This window comes from Equus asinus, chromosome 7 (genome assembly GCF_041296235.1).
Source record: "Equus asinus isolate D_3611 breed Donkey chromosome 7, EquAss-T2T_v2, whole genome shotgun sequence".
Classification (NCBI taxonomy): Eukaryota; Metazoa; Chordata; class Mammalia; order Perissodactyla; family Equidae; genus Equus; species Equus asinus.
Genome location: NC_091796.1, coordinates 105,603,644 through 105,613,378, shown reverse-complemented (window position 1 = coordinate 105,613,378; position 9,735 = coordinate 105,603,644). Strand labels below are relative to the sequence as shown.

Genomic DNA, 9,735 nt, shown 5'->3' with positions numbered 1-9,735 from the left:
CTTCCCATCATGTTCTCAATGTTAGTCCATGCTTGGCCTTCTTTCAATTAGGCACTTGCTTAAACAATTACTTTTAATGTAAATAATTTGTTCCTTTTCTAAATAAAACCAACAACCACATACCAACCACGAATCCAAAACAACAATATGGACTCTCACACAATAGTTAGATCCTTTATGGAAGACAGTAAGGAAGACCTGACCTGTTTAGCTTATGGAACTCTGGTTCAGGAAATAATATAACAATCATCCTTATTTCAGTGCAGACTCAAATTAATTGGCCATCATTCATTTACACATCTTTATTCATTCTTTCATTGCTCCACTTACGATACATTTCAGACATTAAGAACCAAAGCTCGAGAAGCAGATCTTCCACTCCTCCTAACTTCTGCTGCAAGCCCCTCCCCGACAGAGGAAATAATTAGATTTCTTTTCTCTAATGAACCTCAAAGTTACAGAGTTTAATCAAAATCTTTGATTTATACTTTTGGGAACACTCATTGACATGACTCATTGACACTAGACATCTTTTTCTTCCTTTATTTATGCATTGTTTATTCCTTTATTCATTGATTCACTAATAATAATATAATCAATTCTCATGAATCAAAAAGCCCAAGAACAACATCCTTGACGATCACTAATAACTGTCTGTATGCCCGTTTCCCAAAGTGCTAACAGATGAAGCTGCTTTTTGCAACATATATATGTGCTTTTGACATATATAAATTAATCATCATCCTTGTTTCATGTCAGTTCCATTGGTCCCCGCTTGGTCCTTTTTTCATTTAAAGATGGTTCAATAAATAGCAAAGGGACCTATAATCTTACTCCACAACTAGAACACCAACAATATTGTCCATCTTCCTCTCTGCTCCTCCCTCAAGGAATTAACTGCCTAAATCTTTATCAGTGGAGAGGTACTTAAATGAAGTGCAATGAAAAATAAAACACAATGTGAAGCAGCCCTGAAAATAAATGAAACACTCGGAGTCTTTCTTATTGGATTTTAGTAGTACTAATCAGATTAATCATAAATCTCAATTCTGGTCTGTGCTGGTGTTATTTGGTTTATTTATTAACATACCCATTTATTACTTTGAAAAATGAAAGCAGCACCCATAAACCAACCTCCCAAGCAAGAACATTAACCATCACTTACATCAGTCTCTTGTCTCCTTACCCACAGGTTTTGTAAAAGCCAGGAGCTTTAGCATCAGAGAATGACTAAATCATCTGTGGTGTTCACTTGGGGAAAACGCACTTTGAAAAGAAAGAAAAAGCCTATAGTTAGATATTTGTTTTACCAGAAGTTAGTCTAGCTGTATTACATTACTCATAAACTTGGGTTATTGCACAACCTCATCATTGGCCAGGAATGGTACTCCTTATTTATCGACTTATTTAATTTTTATTTGTAAATAATACGATGAACACCAACATGAGAATGAGAACGATTATCTATAATAAATATCTGTCTACATACTCCCGATCCAAATGTTTAACAGCTCAGTGATTGCCTGAAAGGCGCTCATTAGTGCAAAACTGAATAAATGTGAAGCTTTGTTTTATGGCCTATTCTCACCAATAATGTGCATGAATTTTTCTGATTTATATGTCTAGCAATCCATTTATTTATTCATGTATACAATTAGGTATGAAATAAGTTAATTATCAACTCATTGTCCTAAAGAATTTCTCCATGCAAATTTCAACACGTACTTTACTCAAAGTGGGAGGAACTTAGATTTCTATTTCTTTATTCAGACAACCTTTGGGGATAACAAGAGTAATCATTATCTTTGGTTCATAACACATGTTCCTCATTGGCCCTTGTTCAGCCTTCTTTTGTTTAATAATCTATATATAAATGCGAGCCTTCATTGCCTTATAACAACATATCAGCATCAATGATGAAAACCAAGGCTCTGGACAAGGGCTCTGAACTTCCCGTCTCCAGGCTCATGGCCCATGGACATAACTGACTAAATCCTCTTTTGATTTTTTTTTAATAAAACTGAGTGAACAGCATTACTCTGGTCATATGATACATTCTCAATATTGGTTCATGTTTGGCCGTCTCTCAGTAAGATAACTGTTTAAGCAATTGTTTATTTATGTAAACTTTTTTTTGTCCTTTTCTAATTAAAACAGCCAACCAATCAATGAAAGCAGTAACAACAGCATGGACTTGTAGGTACATCTGTCCATGTTCTCCTTATGGAAGGGTTCAGAGCTTGCATTTATTTATCTATGGAACCCAGCGTTTCAACTATGCACTAGAATAATCTTTGTTTGACTACATAATTTCATAATTTGTCCGTGTGTGGCCTTGCTTATCTTCATTCATTTACACTTCTTTATCCATTCATGATTTCACTTGGCAAAGAGTTTACCTTATCTCTTTTTTGCAATAGTTCACTGATTTCCAGAGAGGGCCTAATCACAATTTTAGATTCAGACCCAACCCCCACTCCAGGAGTCCTCACTGGTGCAAGCTTTGTACTCTTTCTCTCTAGTCCTTTATGCCTTTGCTTATTGATCCATTCACTGATCCATTATAATATAATCAATAAAAAGAAATCATAAAATCTCGAAAATAAGATCCATGAATATTACTAAGATCTATCTATATGCGAAATGATCCCCGCAAAGGTACTACATTCGATCTCTTTTTGCGATGGCCCTAGCGTAGCACACACGTGCTCCCTCCCTGAGGTCTTCTGAAGGAAGAAATAGTGAAATCGACTGTCAAGTGATTATAAAAGACAATAGCGCACATCTCTGAAAATGTATGAAACATATTCCAGCTTCGTTTTAAGGAGTCATCAGTTGTGCAGAATTGAATTCATCATCACCTAGGGTTCATAATCTATTCCCATCATTGGTAATGGATAGCATTTTTTAATTACATACTTTTATGTAGCTATTTATTACTTTGAAATATTTCAGTGAGCATCCATGAACAAGTTCCCCTAACCAAGTACATAAACTTTGAATGTTACTCACTTCCTTAAACACAGAGGTATCAACCAAAATCTTCACCATTCGATATGATTAAATCAACTAAGGTGTGCTAATACTGAGATAAAAAGCAAGCTTTAGAAAATAACGAAAAAACATAAATTTAGGTATGTTTAAAGGATACTAATTGCAGGGTTCTAGATTAGACATAAAACTTACTTCTTTTCATTGGCTCAAAAATATCACTACTGTTTATTTACCCAATTATTTAATTATAATTTTAAACAAGATAATGAACACCATTGAATCTACCACTCAACCCGCAAGCAGGAACCATGACTATTATAAACACATCTATGTACTTTATGCAGGTAAAGTCTGAGAACTGTCCTTTTTAATGGACCTTTCTTGTGCTGATCGGATAAATTTAAATCTTTGTTTTACGGCACATCTTTAACAACAGTCCATGATTGACTCTACTTGATGTATTCATTCATTCATTCATTCATTCATTCATTCAATTACTCATGCAGTAATTTCACCAGTTGCTCATTATACAAAGAAAAGGCAAAATGGTAAAATGGGTAGCAACCCAGAACCAAAACATTATTACATGCATGTATCTATGTGCATATTATGCAAAATAGGAAAAGCCCAGATTTTTAAAAATATGTTCATGAGTTGTGTAAAACAGGATAATCATTATCCTTATTTCATAGTAAGGCTCCTCAGTGGTGTGTGATTGCATCATTTAAATAAAATATGAATCTATTTATTCATTCTCTTATAACAATATATAAGTAAAATATGTCATTTTTATAATTATAACTCACTGGACAAAACTTTTGAATAATATTAACATGTGGTCACATGCTCACAGTAAACCATCCTAAATTAATCATAACTCTTGTCATAAGACCTACTGTCATCATCGGTCCATGACTGTTCTCTTTTTCAATTAGATATTTAATTAATTACTTATTTATGCAAACATTTTGCCCTTTTCTTAATAAAATAATCAGTAACCCATCATCAATCTGTAATAACAACGTTCAATCTTGGTCCTACCCGCCTATTTACTCCCTGCTGAAAGCAGCCAAACTGTCATCTATTTATTCTCCTGGGCCTCAAAGCATACTCTCACAATTCAACAATCCGTGGCTTTCCTCGCCTTCATTCCTTCCTTCCTTTCTTTCCTTCATCATGAATTATTTCATTTATAATAAAAAAAATCCATACCCAAGGAACACAAAGCCCAAGAACAGGATCCTGAATATTCCCTTTTTATGCCACATGGGAATAACTAGATACCCTCTTGTAATGACTTAAGAGCTATCCAGTTTAATCAAAATCCTTAATTCAGACATCCCAGGATACTCGTCATTGATTCACACTTGGCATGCATTTGGTGTCTTCTTCATTTATATCTTCCTTTCTGGATCATTTTACATGCATAAGTTATAATACAATCAATATCCATGAATCACAAATGACAAGAATGAGATGAATGACTGTTATTAAGATAAGTCTGTTTGCACTTGTCCCACAGAGCTAAAACACTTGATGTCTTTTTTCAACGCACCTCTGGATCGCACATATGGATCGATAAGAGCTGTGCTTCGTCTCATCACCATACTGATAATAGGTTTTTGCCTCTCTCTTTATTTAATTTATCCATATTGTAAAGATGCTGGAATGTACAAAACCACCATCTTCCCTCACAACTAGAACAATGTAATTTCCTCCCTTCTTCCTATGTTCTCTACCCTCAACAAGTAAACAACCTCGATCCTTACCGAGGAAGGGACGACTAAATACGCTCTGAAGCCAAACTCAAATGGACTACTATGTGGCCCTGAAAATGACTAATCACAAACCTTAGTTAAGAACATAGTCCCATCCTTGGTCAATGCTTGGTGTTCTTTGATTTTATTTAATTATATAAACTTTTTAAAAATAACTGCTTGAAAATCCATGAACAAACTCCCCAAACTGAGAACATAAACCTTGACAGTTACTTGTATTGACCTCCACGTTCTTTACCACAGAGGCAACAACTAAAATCTTCACAATTAATGAATGATTGAGTTGGCTGTGGTGTATTCATGCTGTAAAGGAAAAATGAATTCTAAACAGTCTATATTAGATGTTTTTAAACGGACATGAGTTTTGCATTGCCAGATTAATCATAACCCTGGATCATATCACATTCTCATTATTGGTGTAAAAAATGCATTCCCTTTATTAGTTTCTTTTATTTTTAATTTTAAGCAATGTAGTAAGCTTCACTGAATCCAACTTACAACTCAAGAATAAGGCTTGTAACTATTACAAACGAATGGCCATATACTTCCTACTCTTAGTCAGTAGCCTAATAATCATTCTCATGAACTTTGTGCAGAATTAGATAGATTTAAAACCTAATCTCAGGATACATTCTCACCAATAATCCTAGCTTTATCTTCCTTTCTGATTTTATAAATTCTTTCACTTATTTACCTAATTATCAACGGAATAATTTGATCTTCTATTCACTTTTCTAAAAATACACATTATGTACAACAAAATATATAAAACATATTATATAAATATAAAATATAATAATATAATATGCAATAAAATAATATCTAATATAAATATAAAATATAATAAAATTATATATAAAATAATAAACTCGCCAACTGAAACCCAGAACTGAAATGCTCTTACTACCTGCATGTGTCTCTACTACTTAATCCAAGTAGGAAGAAACCAGGTCCCATTTTCTTCATATGGACATGAGTAGGGTAGAGCAGGAGTAGTCATTAACCTTGCCGCACATCACATTCTCCATATTGTCTATAATTTTCCCTCTTTGAAGCAATCGTTTGAGGTATCATCATAGTCTTTTGCTAACTTACGACAATATGTAATTACCCCGTCTACAGACCCTATACTTGTGCACTAAAAATACTAACAACTACCCAGAGGCTCTTTACCCACAGAAATAACTGACTATATTCCTTTCCATTTGTTTTTTTAAATAAAACTCATTGAAGACAATTAGATTAATCCTAACTGGTGCCATGTAACAAATTCTCAACAGTGGCCAATGCTCGCTTCTTTTCCATTAGAGAGTTCTGTAATCATTTGCTTATGTAAACATTTTTTCCTCTTTCTTAATAAAACCAACAACCAGCAATGTCCCACCAACCCAGAATGCCAACATGGACACTTAGATGCATCTGTCTACGTGTTCCTGTGTGTCTGGAGCTCCTGTGTGCTCCAAAGGAAATAACAACTTCTACTGATCTACCATATTGGAGTGTGGTGTTAAACAAATACATGAGTAATAATACTTATTTCATGACCCATTCTCATGAGTGACCCACATGTGACCTTCTCTGTCTTCATTCTCTTACACACTCATTTATCCATGCATTCACTGACTCACTTACACCAATACAATCCATAATCAGGAACCACTAAAACTCAAGAATCAGATCTCCAACTGGCTTGAACTTCTGCTCGGAATTCTCTTAGCTCAGAGGGAATCACGAGGTCTAATCCTAACAGACCTCAGCGTTTAGAGTTTAATCGAAACTCTGGATTCATATACCCCAGAACTACGCATCAGGGATCCAAGCTCAGCACTCTTTTTCTTCATTTATTTATACATTGATTCTTGGTTGTTTATGCATTATTTATTGATTATTTCATTCATGGCTTCACTGATAAAAAATATTAATTTCCATGAATCACAAAAATCTAAGAACAAAATCCTTGAATACTGCAGAAAGCTGCTGGCAGGCTTATTTCCCACAGAGCTAGTAAAAGAGATCTCTTTTTAATTGGCCCTCAGTGTTGCACATATGGATTAATCAATAACATTGCTTCATACCCATCATGTGTTTCACGACTCTCTGCTTGCTCACCTTTTGTTTAATTTCTTCATATTTTAAAAATGGTACAAGGGACCTACCATCTTACCCACAACTAGAGCACTGATAGTACTTTCTACCTTCCTAGATGCTCCCTCCTCAATGATTTAACAGTCTAGATCATTATCAATAGAGAATTTTTCTTAAAATACGGTGCAAAAATAAAACAGAATATTAAGCAACTGTAAAAATAAATGAAAAATCCTCCAGCTTTGTTTTGAATGGACCCCAACTGTACCAAAATGAAATAATCTTTTTTTTTTTTTTGAGGAAGATTAGCCCTGAGTTAACTACTGCCAGTCCTCCTCTTTTTTTTTTTTTGCTGAGGAAGCCCGGCCCTGAGCTAACATCCGTGCCCATCTTCCTCTACTTGACATGTGGGACGCCTACCACAGCATGGTGTGCCAAGTGGTGCCATGTCTGCATCCGGGATCCGAACCAGCGAACCCCTGGCCGCCAAGAAGCGGAACGTGCACACTTAACCACTGCGCCACTGGGCCGGCCTCCATATGGAATAATCTTAATCCCTGGTTCATTACACATGCCCAGTAGTGGTCCATGCATATTTTCAGTAGCCACCCATTCCTTGGAAACAATTTCAGAGACAATGTGAATTACCTGCACACCAGGAACACGAACTTTGTTCCTTACATGAGTTCCTCTGCTCCTTATCCACAGAAGTGACAGCCAAGATCTTCATCACTGGATAACGAATAAATCAGATTGGGTATATTGAATCTGTGGAGTAAAAAGTAGATTTTAGAAAATTGAAAAAGCAGTGTAGATTTAGTTTTTTTTAAGAGACCTTAGTCCTGCTGTACCAGATTTATCATAAACCCCTGTTTTCATCCCATTCCATTAGCCTAAGAATGGTCCCCTTTTTACTTATTTTAATTATTAATGTATGTTAATGTATGTTAATTAATGTGATATGATGACAGTTGCTGGATATACATGCTAGCAGAGGAACTGAGAAGTACGCCTGTTCCAACTGTCCATTAAACCTTCCAGCGGTAAGAGCCCAGATCATCTTCTTTATGGGTCTTCCTTGATTAGAATTGGATAAATTGACATCCTTCTGTCTTGACATAGTCTCACCAATGATCCATGCTTGACCCTACTTTACAAATTTTTTCATTTGTTTTGTATTTATCTACTCATGCAATAACTTGTTCATATTTTCATTCTTTTCAAATCAAACGCAAACTGGTCTAAAATACAACTACAGGGAACTGTCTCGATGCACTTCACCCAGAGCGCACAGAATCCCAGTCCCCCTTTATTTATATGGACATCAGAAGAGCAGAGTGAGATTAATAAACTTTTTTTAACAACATAGTCTATCCTCAGTGGTCCATGTTTGTCCTCCTTTAAATAATCACTTCCTTCATTCACTTCATCGATATTCATGAACCAGCATACCCTGGGCAAGAGTCCTAAATAACACTAACTTCTGCCCATAAACTCAATGCCCACAGAAAAACAACTAGATGTGTTTTTCAAAAACGATGCTAACTGAGGAGCACTTATTTAATCGTAACTCCTCTCATATAACGCATTCTTAACATTGGCCCATGCTTGGTCTTTAATTAGGTAGTTCTGTAATTGATTGTTATGTTTCTCCTTTTTCCCCTTTTCTTAATAAAATTCTTAATACAGTTAACAACCATCAACCGAGAAACAACACTGACTCTTACCTACATCTGCCCACACGTTCCTAATCGACACAGAAAAAGCCTTGCACTCTTCGCATACTGGACCTCGGCTCCTCAGCACTGTGCTAATAACAATTCCTATCTCATTACGTACTCTCATAATTAGAGCTTATCCAGGCCGCTTTGTCTGCATTCACTGATAGGTTTCCTTGTTAACTCATGCCCTAGTTCACTAATAAAAGGATCCATACCTAAGATCTACCAAAGCCAAAAGCAAGATGCCTGCATTCCTAACTGGAGCTACAAGCTCATGCCCCATTAAGGTAGGAAATTAGATTCATTTTTAGAGTGGACGTCAGAGTTACAGATTTTAATCAAAATCCTTGGTTCAGACACCCCAGGGTACTCATCATTGATCCAGGCTTGGGACTTTTTTCTTTATTCACTTACACATTTGTGCATTAGTTCATGCATTAATTGACTAATAATTACTTAATATCCATTAATCACAACAAAGCAAGAATAAGATACAAGAATATTACTAACTTCCGACTTTTGGCAAATTTCTCCCAGAACGAATACATGAGACCTCTTACCGCAGTGGACCTCACTGCTGCACACATGGATCAGCCAACATTCTTTATCCAAACCCGCACTCATTATAGCCATGCTTGGCCCTGTTCTTTAGTCTTTCTTTAATTTGTTCAAATTTTAAACACGTAACAAAGAAAATCCAGGAACGTCTCATTTACTTCCCTATCTTCCATCTTTCCTTGTGTTTTCTCTCTCAACAGGTGAGAAATCTACATCTTTATCACTGGTGGAATGTGTAAATCAGCAGCGGTGAAAAACGAAATATTAAACAACTGTAAAATGAATAAAGTACCTTCTTTCATCTTTTCCTTCTTTGATGGACCTCACTTGTTCCAAGTTGGATTAATCTAAAATTGTTTCACGGCACATTTTTCCAGTGTTCATTCTTGACTCTCTTTATGTATTTATCTATGTGCTTATTTATTATTTAATTTGATTAGTTACAGATTAATTTAATCCTGTATCTATTGCTTAGAAGATAATTAACGAGAGTAAATCCAGGGGCCAGCCTCACAGGGTAGTTAAGTTTGGTGCACTCTGCTTCAGCAGCCTGGGTTCAGATCTCGGGTGCAGACCCATACGACCATCAGCAGCCATGC

General features: G+C 35.7%; 1 non-coding gene across 1 annotated transcript; it reads right to left on the bottom strand.

Moving 5' to 3' along the window:
* Positions 1 to 8,890: 8,890 nt before the first annotated feature.
* LOC123287477 (small nucleolar RNA SNORD113/SNORD114 family) lies at positions 8,891 to 8,962 on the bottom strand. Its single transcript, XR_006530808.1, has one exon. It is a non-coding gene; the product is annotated as a small nucleolar RNA SNORD113/SNORD114 family (small nucleolar RNA).
* Between the last annotated feature and the right edge of the window lie 773 nt (positions 8,963 to 9,735).